Source organism: Pseudopodoces humilis, chromosome 3, assembly GCF_049639895.1.
Source record: "Pseudopodoces humilis isolate 2021_Gansu_Grassland_sample_001 chromosome 3, ASM4963989v1, whole genome shotgun sequence".
NCBI lineage: Eukaryota > Metazoa > Chordata > Aves > Passeriformes > Paridae > Pseudopodoces > Pseudopodoces humilis.
In genome coordinates this window covers 173945-189419 of record NC_142202.1, presented here as the reverse complement: position 1 = coordinate 189419, position 15475 = coordinate 173945, and the positions used below count along the sequence as shown (strand labels likewise).

The following is a 15475-nucleotide window of genomic DNA, read 5'->3' as shown; positions in this document are numbered from 1 at the left end:
GAGACGCGCTGATTCTGCCGCGCAGGTGCTCTCTGCTGGGCAGCACTGCCCAGCCCCAGCCTCGTGGTGCCCCTGTCCATGTTTGGCCAAGGCTCCAGGGCCACTCTCAAGTGCAGCTCCCTTCAGCCCTTCAAACAGGCCTGGGGTGCTGCCTGCTGGCTGGGATCACCCTCCCTGGCAACTGGATTCTGCCTGGCCAATGTGCATCGATTGTGCTCTGAGTGAATCCCAAATATTTTTCTCCAGAGTTGAAAGGTCTTTGTGAGCATAATCTGCAAGTCCAAACAGAAGAAAAATCTCTGTTTGGTCTGATGTGCAGAACTTGGCGTGGCTTGCAGTGAGAAACGCCAAGTACGCAAGGGTTGTTTGCTCTCCTTGCAACAGTCACGACTGCTCCTCAGCTCCGCTAAGGCACATCTGGCTGTCATCTCTGCACATCTGTATCCTGCGATTTACAGTTTGCTCCCAGTGCTTTATGTGGTTTTGCGCCGTGGAAAGAACAAAAGCACATCTTCCTGCCCCTCGGAGAGCCAGCTCTGTGGGAACCTTCCGAGGGTCCTCACAGAGCAAGGAGACCTCCTCCAGAGCCTCCGTGGCCCTCCGTGGAGATCGCTCTACACGGCAGCAAGTGTGGCACACAGTGGCAGAGGTGCCACAAAGCAAACTCCATAATGCTCAGCAGCATGTTAGTCACGTCTGGTCTTTAGCAGGTTTTTTTTGGTGCAGAAGACTCCTGTAGAAGATAAATATAGAGTGTTTCTTTCAGAAGAGTAACATCCACCGTGATTCCTTTCCTTCTGTTTCCTCTGGCAGACGGAGATGCTCAAAGCCTGTTCCACCCACACAGCAGTTTATCGGTGGGAGAGGAGAGGCAATTCTGTCTTACGCTCCCCAGAAACTGAGATGTTTCAGGAGCTAGTACTCACTATGCTAGTAAGGCATTCGCTAACTTACCTTGTGATTCCAAGTGGGAAATTGGCTCCTGAGTTTCATAGGCGTCCCAGATAGTCCCAGTCTCCGTTCCCAAGACAGCGAGTTCCTGTAGGTGTAGAAGAAGGGATTACAGGTGACCTCACCCCTGAGAAGTCACAGTTGTACTAATTACCAAAGAAGAAGCACTGTCATAGCGTTCTGTTGTGTCAGCAACCGGTGCTTTCACCCCCAAGCCCCTCTCACCCCGTGGTGGGTTGATTGCTTTCTCACGGCATCAATCAGAGGCAGCAGTGGGACAGTCAGGTTCTCTTTCCTCAGCTGGAGTGACTTGCTGGAGTGTTTGACAGCGCTACAGGTTTCAGAGTTGTTTACCATGGGATAAAACCTGCCCTGCCAGCGGGAAGGGAGTGTATCCTACCCGGAAAAAACACAAACCAAAACAAAACACTTCTTCCATAGTTACATCCTAGGCCAGTTGTCAACTCCATTTACTGTCTGGGTGGGAGCTGGCTCTGCCTATCCTGGGCTAACGGGGACACCAGCATTGTTAAAGTAGTCTGTGGGAGCACAAGCAGGGTTGGAAACTTGGAAATGTTGGAAACTAACATCCTGGTCAAGTTCAGAACTGGCAGAAACTCTTTCAGGAGATGGTGGGTGCATATAATTCATTGCCGTCCCCAGAACGACACTGCATTGAGAAAGGTTGGTAACTAACCACAAATACAGACAATGATGTTTACTTTCATTTCAGTCTGTGTCCAGCGAGCCACGGCAGCTCTTGGGGAACAGTCGCACCTTAGGAACAGAGGTATTCCTTCTGCTCTCCTGTTCATCTCAGCCGAAGGTGGCTCTCCAGCCAAAAAGGTAGATCCCTCATGCAACTCCAGGGCCCCTCCTGAATAATGGTGCGTCTGCACAAGTGCGGGCCCTGCGGTGGCAGCTGTTCCCTCGTGTGCGCACAACACTCCAGCTTCAGCACAGCCTTTTGTGTCAGTGTTCCAGCAGCAATTACGACAAGGGGGAAGAAAGGTTCTGGCCGGCCCAGGCTCTGGAGCCCGGCAGCCGCAGCAGAGGAGGGCTGGCGGGGCTGTGTGTGGGCTGTCCTGCGTCCGAGCAGGTGGCACAGCTCTCCAGAGGTGTGTCAGCCGGGGCACCGGGGTGCCCAGCACAGCGATGGGAAGCAAGAGGGCTCGCACAGTACCGGGCCAAAGGGCAGGTGGGGCAGGTGGCTGCTCACCCCGCAAAAAGTTCAGGGCAGAGTGTGACAGGGGGAAAAAGCCCACAACCACTCGCGGTGAGAAACCTCCCTGGTGTCTGAAAGGCGCAGGAGTGGCAGCGAGGGCTGCCTCCTGCTGTCCCCGGGAGCACGGGTGAGGGGGCACCGGTGCGCTGGGGCTTTTCCGCTGGGTGTGCAGCACTGCCCGGGCGCTACAGGCCGGAGCCCCGGCGATGATGCAGAGAGGTCCCGAGCGCCTCGGAGGGCGAGAGGCGCGATACAGCGATGCCCAGCGAAAGCGATGCGCGGCCACCCCCTCCCCGCCCAGGAACCTGGGGGGGGGGCGCCGGGGCTGAGCGGGCCGGCCGCGGAGGGGCCGACCCCCGCCAGCCCCGCCGCCGTGCGGCCCCCGCCCCGTCCCGCCCGCGGAGGGCGGGCGGAGGCGGCGCTGCGGCGCCCGGCGGGGCTCGGCGCGGCGCGGGGAGCGGTCGGAGCGCAGCGGAGCGACCGCGATGCGCGCCCCGGGCACGGCGGCGGAGCGGCGGCGGCCGCGGCGGCGGCGGGGGCAGCTGCTGCGGGGACAGCTGTGCGCGCTGGCCGCGCTGGCCCTGCTGCTGGCCGGCCGCGGCGGTGGTTGAGGGGCCGGGGCGGGGGGCGGCGGCGGGGCCGGCGGGGCCCGGCAGCGGAGGGCGGCGCCGCGAGGGTCGGCTCGGCCGGGGCTCCCTCACGGGGGTCGGCTCGGCCGGGGCTCCCTCACGGGGGCCGGCCCGGCCGGGGCTCCCTCACGGGGGTCCGCTCGGCCGGGGCTCCCTCACGGGGGTCGGCGCGGCCGGGGCTCCCTCACGGGGGTCGGCGCGGCCGGGGCTCCCTCACGGGGGGCCGCTCGGCTGGGGCTCCCTCACGGGGGTCGGCGCGGCCGGGGCTCCCCGAGCCGGGCGTTGCGCGCCGGGGGGGGCCCCGGGAGCAGCGCTAAACTTGGTGTAGCTGGGCGTGCTGAGGGGCGGAGCGGGGCCCGCCCGCCCCGGGGGTCCCGGCGGGTGCAGGGGGCCCGGAGCCCTCCGGCGGGGCCGCCGCCCCGGGACGGTGCCGCCGGCCGGGGGTGCCCTGCTCCGGCTGCGCGGGGGCCGGTCAGGAGCGGTTCGCGTTGTTGCTTTGCGGAGCCGCGAATGTAAGCAGAATTTAGGCAAGGCTTATTTGCCTTTAAGAAAAGAAGAGCGTACGCCTCCGTGACTCGAATTTGCTTTTTAAATAAACAGACGTGTCTGAAGGGTTTCACGGTGTCCAGCATGGTGTGAGGAATGCTCTGATGTTCAGGGAAGAGCACAAACACCAGCTACGGTTTGGACGCAGTGTTTCTTGTGGAGCGTAACGATGTTGGGATGGGTTTTTAAGATTTGGGACTTTTATGTCATCAATTTAATCGAATTGGTTTTTGTTTTTGTTTTTTTTTTTTTTTACATGGCTTCTAAAATTTATGCTTTTTCTCACAAACGTGGTGATTGCTTCCAAGAAGGGCAGGAAAAACATGAGCATTGTTGTAAGTAAACAGGAGTTTATGCGTGTACTGAGGTATATTCAAGTCTGCCAGCATGGAAGATGCAGATATGTGACACCAATATCCATCCTTCCTTTACCTAAACTTCAAAGGCTGCAGGTGAGAAGGGCTGTGGTGCTGGGGCCAGACCTGTCCTCTCTTCCCCCTTCAGGTCGGTGGGAAGATGATCTGTGTCCAGCTGAGCAGACTGGCTGCATGCTGCTGCCTTTGCCACACAAAATATTAATAGATGATGTGGCAAGGGTGGTTTTCACACCTGTTTTAAAAGGGCACAGAGTGTGCTCCTCTCTCTGAAGTGCAGTGCTCATTGCCATCCCGTGTTTTGGGGTCCCTGCCTGTGCAGAAGGAGCTCCATCTGCTGTAAAGGCTGGTGCTGTAAAGGCACAGGTGCGTTTGTGCTCTGCCTGGGCTGCCAAAGTGTTTCCAGCTGGTGCAGCAGACTTGTGTCAGGGCTCTGGCTGCTTTGCTTCAGTTTGGGAGCCTGTCACGCTGTGGTCAGAGTTTGCTCAAAGTAAATCTGAGAGGTGAGGAATGCGTTTGCCACGCAGAGCCGCGGGAAGAATCGTGTCACAGGTGGAAATTTTGCACAGCGCCCGCTGGAGCTGCACAGGCCCAAAGCCCTCTGGGGAGCTTCAGGTGCAGCCTGATGCTCTCTGGCATTTGTGCTGTGCTCAGGTGGTGGAAAGGTGTATTTCTGAGTAGCTATTCCAGTATTTTTCCCACATGAAAATGCAGCATTTAGGATCCAACACAAACTTTTGACTAGACTGTGGTGCTTTTGTGTTGAAGGGTTGAATGACATCTCTCTCCCCGCTGCCCTGCCAGGAGTCTCCGGGATAGTTTTCACTGTGTGTGTCTGGAGCGCACGTGGCATATGCAGCTCCGAACATCCCTGATGCTAGAGAGGCTGATGGCAGCTTGAGGCTGGGTGCAGGCTTCCCCAGGATGCTGCAGTGACTGCTGCTTCTGGAGAGCCTTGGTGTCAAGGTGCGATCCAGCTCAGAAACCTTAGGCTTGAATCACCTCTTTGCACGATACACAGAGTGCTGCAGTTTTTCCTTGTCAGTCCCCTTCCCCTCAGGCACCGTTTCAGTTGTGGCCTGGATCGGGAGGAGCCAGGCTTTTCAGGTCCCTGCTGACCTGGGTGTGCAGAGGGTGTTGGGTGCCAGAGCCTCCTTGTGAGGTGTGTGTGCTGGCACGTCCCTGCAGGAAACAGGCTAGAGCCCTTCTGGAGATGCAGGTAACCACAGCAGTTTAGATGATAAACCATCTGGAGCAGGCAGCTCTAAGGGACAGGGCACGAGCTCTGGCTTTCTGTTCTGGTGGCTCCCCCTGCTTTTCTGAGGGCCTTAATCAGATCTCTCCATGTCTCATTTGGCTGGGTCTCAAAAACAAGGCCACTTTGTGAAGTGAGTTTGACATCTCCTTATGCTAAATGATGTGTAATAATAACAAAGTGTTAAAACATTATACTGCTCTCTGAGGCTCATTCCAATGATCTCTCTATTCCACAAAGGCCGAGCTTTCGGAAATAGATACGGTGCTAAGGATAAATCCAAGTTCACACAGTTTGTTTGGGCGGTGATCGTACAGCTGGGGTGCCTCTTTCTCACTTGCTGGCAGTGTAAGTCTGTGGTTATGCTCTGGCATTAAGGAGGTCACACTGATAACTGAGAGGTGTAACTGAGAGCAAGCACAGCTCTGCAGACCCCAGATCCAGCTGCCAACCACAGGCTGCCTGACTGCCACCCGCACAGAAAGGGTCAAACGAAGTGTGAAGTTAGTTGTTGTTTTTTTTTCTCCTCTTTATCCCCCCCCATCAGCCTGACTCTAATTCTCTATTCTAAAGAGAGGGAGGAGTGGAAGCTTCATTAGAAGATGGTCTCATGTAAGTTGTAATGATTCAGATTTTTCAAGGGAGGTTTCTGAGTCAGGCCTTTTACCAGTTTGCTGTCACAGACAGCAGAAATAGCAGGGGCATCAGTCAGTGGGATGTGGGATTTCTCATCTTCTTTGTGTCTGTGTCTTTGGTAGGATGGTGAGGAAAAGCTGGGTCTGATTCTGGAGCCCTTACTCATGGGGATGGGCACATCCAAGCACATGGAGTTGCCTGTGTGATTCAAGTGTGGAAGATCCGGGTTTCTTTTAAGTCTTGTTTAAACTTGATGGGACTGAAGTGTTCAGAATGGTGGAGCAGGGCCTGCCGGGTGCATTTTGACTGGCTCTGAGACTTCCCTAAAAGTGAAGCTCAGGCTGTTTTCACAGGACTTTGGTATTTGCCCGCTCCTTGTGGGCTGTGGTGTGTTGAAAGCATCCATGTCGTGGAAACGCACTCTCAGAAAGCCTCTGAACAATCCTGTGTGGCGTGATGAGAGATGGGGAGCAAAGATCCTGGGCACGTCCGCCTTCCACCCCTGTGCTGGTTGGAGGAGCTTGCAAGGCTGGAATGAGCCACGTAGGCTGTTTGTTTCTGACCGCTTTGTCACGGGCCCTGCCTCAAAGGGCTTTTCCTTACAGATTTCCTTACTGCCAAAATAATGCTGAAGAACCTTGGTGGGACAGATACCGGTCCTCTAGCTGAGAGTTAAAGCGAAAACTCCCTGATTTCATTTGAATGTTTTGGTTTGTGCGAACCGAGAAACCCAAACCGAACTTCAGAGGTCATGCAGTGAAAGCACAAAAGCAGTTGTTTTCCTCACCTCTTCAGCGGAGCGTAATCCTAGCTTCAGCGTGAGTAATCCTAGCCCAGATGTATTGCTGTAATTGCTGGACCCCTGGATATGGGAATTTACCCTCACAAACTGGGGAGAGGCATCAGGCCAGAGCTTGGTATGTGACCTCTTTGGCAGGGAGTGTGTTTGGCCTTGCAGGAAATGACTTGTTCATTTATTTAGTACTTGTTCAAGGTCCTGCACTGACAGCAGACTGAGGCTGAGCCCTTGCGTTGAGCAGCTCAGGGAGCAGCAGGGATGGGACACGCGGTGCTGCTTGCAGGGGCGAGGGGACCTGCCCAGAGCCGTGTTTGGCTGTCAGCTTCAGCTGCCAGCAGAGCAGGGCTTGCACACCTGGCTGGGGCTGAAGAATTGCCTTCGCAACTCCCACATCTCAGGGTCTGTTTTGCAGTCCACTTCATTAAGGTGCTGTGGGAGCACCAGGCAGCGTGCCAGGCTGGCTGGCTTGCCAAGGCTGGGTGCCTGAGGTGGACTCTGGCACAGCACCTGGAACCATGGGGTCGTGGTGCTTGGGATGAGGATGTGGGATGCTCAGGAGCTCTGGCTTCAGCAGGGTGTGAGGGCAGAGCGCTGCTGGCCGTCCCAGCTGCTCAGCAGCAGAGAGAACACCAGGCTGGGAGAGGGCGAGTTTCAGGAGGACTCAGCAGCTGATGTTCCTTTGAACCTGTCGAGGTGAGGTGGGCTTGTGCTGCACACCTGCCTGTGCTGATGGAGCTGTGTGGGCTCAGTCCTGGTCTGTCCGTGGCTTGTGACTGCTCCTGCCCTCCTTGGTGCCTCCTGCCTGGGCTCTGGCATGGTGGGTGGCCCTTAGCTGAGCCTTTCCAGCAGGCTAACCCAGCAGAAAACTAGCCAAGGATAAATAAAGGAGATTTACTGTCAAGTTAGCGCCACACTGAAATGACTTGGTGAGGGGCATTAATAGGCCATGCCCAGAGAGCCCTTGGGTGGAGGCTGTGGACAGAACAGCAGGGCTCATGAGGAGGTGGGCATGCTTGGTTGGTTCTGTCCCAGCCCTTTCCTGGTACTTCCCTCCTGCTGCTAATCTTCACTAGTCCATAATTAGAAAAGGCAGGCCGGTCACACTGTCCATTTTTGGTCAGAGATCCTCAAAAGACTCAGCTGAACCTGTCACATATCCATGTGGCAGGTATTAGTGCCTGCAACCTCTTGGGAGGATATGGACATGAAAAAAGTCCGTGCTGCTGTGGGACAGGGTCATTTAGGAGATCAGCATCCAGCCCTGCAGTTGGAAAACTCCCCTCACCCTAGACCTGACCTGCTTCTAGGTGTTAGCCTGTCCCAGGGACACTTCACTTTGTTTTATCTCTGTTCTTTAAACTGATGGCTACTTTCTCATGGCTAGGAAGATCATGGGTTTTTTTTTCTGGTTTCTGTTCCTTTGGAGTGGTTTAAGTTACCCCTTCTGGATTTCCTGTCAATGAGCATAGAAAAATTTTGTTTTCATAGAGCCTTCCCTAATAAAAAACTTGAAGAAAACAGCCAGGTTTCATGAAACCTGTGCCTGAAAACTTCAGAATTTTGTGTTTTGGAGTGAAAACCACATGAGGCTTGCAGGAGTGCAGGGTCTGAGGGATGCACCTTAGGATCCAGTGTAGCAGCTTCCGAAGCCACAGGATTCTCCTGCGGGCGTGGCAGCGGAGTTGTGCTGTGTGGTGGTGGGACAGTGCCGTGCAGTGCTCTCTCTCCCCCTGCCTTTCACAGCCCACCGCCAGGCAGATGAGCTGCAGCAGTGCATTTTTAAAATAAAAAAAAAACCTTAGTTTAAAGTTTTTACTCTTTTTCTAGCCTTGCCTTCCTTGCCCTTCTCTAGAGCAGTCTTTAGGCTTGGGGCTTTGGAGAGCACTGGGGATGTTCAGAAGCTTTGTTCTGCTCTGGGTTTGATCAGCAGGAGCCAAATCAGACCGATGCCAAGAGCCACTGGTAACCTCATCCTAATTTTTTTCCGCTGCTGTGGCTTTACAGGCAGGAGTGGTCGGGCATGCCCAGGTGTGGGCAGCGTGTGCGAGGTCCTTCCACGGTAATCATCCCTTCCTGTAGACATGCTCTCAGGAGAGTAGGACTGCACGGTGAGTAAACCCTTGTGGCTGCTCTGCATTACTCACAACATCAAAGGGGAAAGCCTTTGGAAACAAAGTGGTGAATGTGTGTAATTTGCAGCTTGTGAATGGGTTCTTGGCTGACCCTAGAGGGATGCAGGCGTTCTGTCTCTCCTCCCTGTGGGATCCTTGCTGGGCTGTCAGACTCCTGCAGCCCTCAGCAGCCTGTCCTTCTTACTTACTGCCAAGGGCATCTGGAGTTTGCAGTGAGCTGGAGAACCCTCGGGGTCGGTTCCCTCTGTCTTGTCTCACAGCAAGGTTTAGGTTCCCTTTTCTTGCATCACCTCCTGCAGAAGGTCATGTCTCCACAGGAGCCGGTAAACGAGTGTTCAGGTGAGACTGAGGCCCGATCTTGTCAGCTTGGGACCCATAGCAGTGGAGCTACTGGGGTGGGGAGGTGGCCATGGGATAAGCCTGCTGTGCCCAGGAATTTGGGAGGGCATTGAGGCCTCCATCGCTTTGGCCAGGAGACAGGTACATCAGAGGACCAGCTGTACTTGAGACAGGAAATAGGCGCAGTCCCTGTGTCCATACTGTTGCGTGGCTGGATTTCAGTTTAGCACTCAGACTTGAAAATAAAGTGGGTACAGTCTCTAGATGGTAAGCTTTTCTTTAGCAGCAGGCTGAGAAGACTCTGGAAATAACAGGATTTCTCAGTATGTTTGATTGTTGGAGGGAAAAGAAGGGAAGGGAACAGGACAGGATGTTGCATCCAGCAGAAAGGGCTGGACTACAGGCCAGATTAAAGACTGAAACTTGATGTGAACTGGAGATGTTTAAGCTGAGGTTTTATTGCTGTGTTTCTTTTTGGTTTGTTTGTGGAGTTGTTTTTTTTGTTTTTATTTTTAGGTCAGTTGTTTTGGTTTTTGTTTTTTTGGGGTTTCTTTTGGGGTTTTGTGTTTTGTTTTTTTGGGGTTTTTTTTTGTTGGGTTTTTTTTTTGTGTTTTGTTTTGGGTTTTTTTTTTGTTTGGTTTTTGTTTTTTTTGAGGGTGGGGTTGGGTTTTTTTTGTATTCCTGGGAGTAGGAGCATTGTACCAAGGACTCCAGGGAAAGGTCCTGGTTCTTTTTCTTCTGGAAAAAAGGAGGCATTGAAGAGGAGTCCAGATGTGGACTCCAGAGAGAAAGCCGTGTGAGACAGTACTTGCTGGAACTTTGGACTTTTATGGCCTTTTATGGACTCTTCTGGCTAGCATGGAATATCATCTGCCTATAAGCCTTGCCAGTGGGAAGCAGATGGTCCTCAGGTCCTGGCTGGGACCAGGGAATGGCCTGGAGGAGAGGGGAGCAGGGTGTGTCTCCAGCTGTGCCCCACACTGTCCTCTTGCTCAGCTCTGCAAGGCCCGGGCACGGGGTCCTGTGTTGGTGGATGTGGGTGTGTGTTGGGAAGGGGAAATACCTTCCTTTAGTAGGGGGAAAAGTATGCTGGAGCAGGGCTGAGATGGGTGCTGAGAGCCAGCCTGCCTCCCCAGCACTGTTTTAGGATTTATCTGTACCTTGGATTTTTGGGGATGCTATCTCAAAATAGTGCTTCCACGGATGGACTTAAAAGGTAGCGTGATGATGATGGACAATAAGATGAAGTGCACTGTGGAGTCAGGTGAGTATAAAGATGCCAGATATGGGTACAATGAAAAGACTGGGATGAAGTTTCTTAAGGATCTGTTTAAAAGAAACTTCATATTGCTCTGGTAATAACACTTGGGCACAAAGGAGTGTCAGACTGGGTTTGGAGGCATGGATTTGGTTGTTTTGGGACGTTCCTGTGCCGAGCTGCTGGCTGAGCAGCTGTGTGAAGTGGCTGGGATGCACAGCCTGGCCTGACTTTGCTGTTTCTCCTATGGTGTGTGCAGAGCTTCAGCTCAGGGCTGGGTTTGCATCCACAGGCACTCCGGCCAGGCACAAGGGCTTCGCTTGCAGTGTGTGAAGTGCTGGGCTTCAGTTCAGGTGGTTACCCAGGCCCTTCCTCCCTCCTGCCATTCCTCAGCCCCCGGTCCTGCCGCAGCAAACAGGGTGAGCAAGCGTGTCCTCAGACTGCGAGGGAGGAAACTGAGGCACAAGAGAATCTGTGGGCTTCTCTGGGCTCGGGAGTGACGGGTACCCAGGTGGAACTCCGGTCCCCAGTGTTCTGCCCTGTCCCTGTGCAAGAGCCCTGGGAACTGTGCCGTGTCCCTGTGGTGGCTGAGACATCGCGGTGTCCCGTCAGTCTCAGTGCCGGGGAAGGAGAAGGACGTGTTTGGGCGGTTTTGGGCAGTTCTGAGCCCCTAAAAGGAACATTGGTGTTCCAGGGCTCATCCTCAGTGTTTGCTCCAGCAGCAGGCGTCACCTATCCAGTGAGAACTGCAAACAGATTTTAGTGGCTCGATTGGGGAAGAGCCTGCTGAAGTCCAGGAAAAGAATCTTTTTGCTATGCTAGCCAAAAACATGCTAACTGAGCTACAAACAACTGAAGGGTCTGCTATTAAAATCATCCTCATTCAGAGATACACTCAACTGGCTTTTTTCCCTAAGATGGCCAGAACATCCTGTAACATAAAGCAGGAGGAGAAACGAGCCTTACATGGACATTCCTTTTTCCTCTGAGATCTACTCTCCAATTCTCAGTGCACCTCTACATGGTAGTTGATTTGTATGTTGTTGAGAGGATGGGGCAGAAAGAAACTCTGGAAAATGAGCGTTGCCTGTGCTGAGACAGTGCAGCAATTAATTTTAGGGGAAACTGGTCTGAGCCAGTGGCTGCCATGCACAGCTTGCTTCTTTGGCAGGTTCCATCAGCTGCGCTCACAGCAAGGTGCTGCTGGCTCTGCACTCCCCCGGGACAGCAGTGCCATGGCAGGGGAGGCAGGCAGCACTTAAAAGCACCCTCGAGTTAGTTAACTTCGCTGCTGGCTGTTGACAGAGTAGAACAATTTGAGTTTTGTGTTCTTTGGATTTGTTCTTGCACTAAATCAGAGGAGGCAGCAAATCAAGCTTGTTCAGAAGTGGAGGGGCTGTCCAAGAAAGTAACTGAGCAATGTAAAAGCCTCTTGAGTAAATAAAATGATCCGAAGGGAGGTTGCAGGAGTGCCTGTCTCCGTAGCAGAGGAGCTCCAGCCCTCTGAGCCCTCTGAGCATCTTTGTGGCCTCCTCTGGACTTGGTCCCACAGGTCCATCCATCTTTCTAGTGTTGGTGGACCCGGAGCTGGATTCCAGGTGAGGTCTCACCAGAGCACAGCAGTGTTTTTAAAAGCCTTGATCGTAGGGCTGCTTTAAAAAATTCCCAGAAACCAAACCAGGCTTTTTGTTTCATTTTGTGAAAACTGTGGACTGTCCAAGGGAAGCACGAGTTCTCTCCCCCCTCCACCGGTGCCCCTCGGGCGTGGGGCTGCGTGCGGGTGGCAGAGCTGCTCGGGAGAGGGAGGCCGAGGACCTGGGAGCTCTGGGGCTGGTGTCTCGAATTGTTTAAATTGGCTGTGGTGGCACGGTGCCAGCTGACACCAGCTGAGAATCTGGACAGAACAACTTGTCCAAGGTCACTTCACGGGCTAATAACAGAGCAGTGAATTAAACCCGGGTCTGCACTGTCTCACTTCAGGGTAAATAAAGAATTGCTTACTGCTTCTTGGAGGGTCTGCCCATCTTAAAGCCTTATAAAGGAAGGACAGCATCAAACCCTTGATTCTGGTATGATGTGGAGCACTGTCCTTTTGTTCCAGGACCTCTGGTTAAATATAGAAGTTTTTATTCCCCTCTGTAGTATTATTTATTTCGTTTAAAGATTTTGGAGCATTCCAGGCTGGCTTCATTTCTCAGAGGAGGGCAGGGGTGCTGCTGTGCTTCTCAGGACTGGTACCTGTTGCCTCCGTGCCTGTCTTTTCCAGCAGGTAGGGAACATTCCCCAGGTGGAAGAAGTAAGAGTGTAGTTACCAGTTTGGACAGGGATTGCAAAGACATCGTCTACTTTTATGGATGGGCTGCCTTTTCAGGGATCTGCTAAGGAGCCTCTACAAGCTTCAGCCGAGCCTTAGCGCAGATCTCCCTTGGAAGGCTTCAGCAGCCGTGTGCTCCTGGGCCACCCTACAAGGACCAGTCCAAAATCTGCTGAAGCCAGGGATAGTTTTTGATAGTTTTCTGTATTGATCTGTGGTGACTCATGAGGAGCATCCTGGATATGTCCAGAGAGGCTTTTCTTTTCTTTCCTTTCCTTTTTCCTTTCTTTAAAGTTTTTGTCGGTCACCACACCACTGTGTTGGTTTGGGTATGGGAGAGAGAATGGGAGTTATGTTTCAGAGTCTGCAGCAGAGGGATGCAAGGCTGAGCAGCTGTCTCTTGCTGGGGGGATCCAGGGCTGATTCCCTCCTGTGGGACTGGGAAGAGGGACCTGGAGACACAAAGGAGAGTGGAGTGAGCAGGGCTCCCCTGCCTCATGAGGCTCTGCCAGCGCTGGGGCTGGCACCCATGTGCTCAGTGATCTTGGGCTTCACAGCCACGTCTGTCAGCAGGGAAGTGGTGGTCGTGGTAGGTGTCTGTGGCAGGACAAGACTTATTTTTTCCAGGTAGCCCAAGCTGGCAGTTTTAAGTGAAGTGTGCCTGGCTCCTGTTCTGTGATTCCCCAGGCTGCTTGGCCACATCCCTCTCATCCCTGACTACCAGATTTATTTCTAGATATGTTTGCTTACTTCTAATAAATATAAGAAAGAGATGTCCTGAGGCTTCAATATATTATTTGTCTGTAATTAAAGTAGGATTAATTGCTTAAAATTGTGTTTAAGGGCCTGTTATGAGATCAGCAGATAGGAGCATGGGATAAAATGCGTAATGAATACATGATGTTATAAATAATGGACGCAGCCAGTGCACTGGCATCCCTGAAAGGTAATAGCTCTTTCAATATTTAATTAAGTGGGTACCTGAGGGAAAACGCTCTCTGTCACTAAGGTGATTTTCATCATGGCTTGGAGACACACAGATCAGTCTGAAAGGAGGGCAGGAACCCCTGTGCAGTTTGGGGCTCTGTTGGTGGGAGCAGAGGGGTGGTGGAACCAGGCTTTCCAGCAGGATGCTCAGTGGGTGCTCCCTCCTGCTCTTGGGGCCCATTTGCCTGTGGATGGCTTGTGGCAGCTCCAGACCAGATCCTTTGGCTGGCTGGTGTCAGAGAACAGGACCACGGGCACCCTGAAACCTCTGGAGCACCTTGCTCTCCCGTGTTAATTCCAGCTGCAGGACAAGGCAATGCATTGGTGTCAGGAGCTCCGTTTCCTGGGTGGAAGGCACAGCATCAGTTACAGGCCAGCACTGCCCTTCAGCATGTTCTTAGCACTGACAAAAGCCATCTCAGGGGTTTTCTGAGTGGATTCAGGAAAGGGGGAATTAGCACTGCTTCCTCTGCCAGGCCTGGGTTCACACCTCTGTCCCCAGCTGCTCGTTTCACAGTTCCCAGCTCCTCTACACTCCTGTACTGCTGTATTTTATTCCTGTCCTTTCACTCTCAACACTGCAGCTCTGCACTGCCTGGTGAGAGCTGGCTGCTCAGTGGATTTTCCCATGTCACCTTACATTAGAAGTGCTTTTAGGCAGCAAATCCAGACCTGGTGCCGAACAGTGGGGTTAAATACCAGAGCCGATGTCTTGTCTGGGGCTGAGACTCATCTGTGTTCCCCAAGAGCCTTTCCAGCATGGTGGAAACAGTAAATAACAGCGGTTAAACAAATGCCAGTTGCAGATTCATGTGGTGGTGCTGCAGGGAAACACAAGGGGAAAGGAGATGTAAGGCAAAAGGACAGGAGAAATAGTCTTTTTAACTTGAAAAATATGTTTGTATTGAAATTTGACACAAAAACTCCTTCTTCCCTCGTGCTTGTTTACTTTTTTGCAAGATCCAGTTTTTTCTTCATCTTTCGTGGAGAAAAGTATGAAAAAAAAATCTCTCTTTTGTGATGTTTCCCCTGTCATCAGAGATATCAGAGTGGGAGCCAGGGCTTATGACAGTCTTTTTTTCCTTTCCTTTCTTTCCTGGGAGGGATGGCTTGTTTTTAGTGGTTTCCACTAGACCATATTGCTCCAATCCCTGTCCAGCCTGGCCTTGAACACCGACAGAGATTGTTCAGGCAAAGCTGCAAGGGTGTCACTCTTCATATATTTTGGAATTTAACTGGGAAAAAAAGTCATGCTTTCCCTTCCCTTTTTTTTTTCATTTTTTTTTTTTCTTTTTTTTTTTGGTGGAAGAGCTGCTATGTTTCTTTTCCCAGCACATTTTTTATGGTATTTTCAGACTAAATTTAATTCTGTAGAATTATATTTAGCTAGAAGTGTAAAAGAGAGCAAACCAAAATAAAATCTTATATTCCACTAAAACATTTCATCTGACCCAAAACCGTCTTTCCTTCCACTGCGTCAGCTCAAAGTTAGAAGAGAAATGCATAAATGTGGGGGAAGGAACAGTGACTGTTCAGCTCCCGAGCAGGTTTGTGCCCTGTCAAACCCCAGGTATTCGCCTCTGTCACAGGGGCTTGAAGTACAGTTTGTTTTTTCACTGCTTTTGAAAAGATAAATGCCTTCTCCAGAGAGTTAGCTCTTTCTGTAACATGTTACCCAATCCTTCCGAGAAACAAGGGTCTGTCTGCTAACAGTGAGGCTCCCAAGTAGGGCTTTTCCAGCCTTGTAAGGTCATGATTTCCAGGTTCAAGCAGCCACAGGATCTTGGAACGGTATAAAAAGTGGCAGTGTTACTGATGGAAAGTCAGCTGGAGATTAATTCATTGCTGCTCTTTTTTTCCTCTCTGTCTACCATGAAGAAGGGAAATCTTGATGGATGGCTTCGCTAGGGATGACCCAGATGTGCAGCCACCTGTAGCACACCCTGGCTGCTGTGATTCCCACCTCCTGTGAGCAGGGTTTTCTAGAGAAATGCGGGAAAGGGAAAGAGCAGGGAGTCTGGATGTGCTTT

At 52.4% G+C, this 15475-nt stretch overlaps 1 protein-coding gene across 3 annotated transcripts in view; it reads left to right on the top strand.

Annotated features, from left to right (window-relative positions):
- The first annotated feature begins 1744 nt into the window (after positions 1-1744).
- Positions 1745-15475, top strand: part of SLC24A3 (solute carrier family 24 member 3) — a 108501-nt gene continuing 94770 nt past the window's right edge. Inside the window, exon 1 of one of the 3 annotated variants that reach the window (XM_088053580.1) lies at positions 1745-1797. The gene's annotated coding sequence lies outside the window, so the exon portion shown is untranslated. Of the gene's footprint in view, positions 1798-2719; positions 2780-8449; positions 8524-15475 lie in introns of those variants that run through there. The other 2 variants (XM_088053581.1, XM_088053579.1) reach the window with 2 other exon arrangements.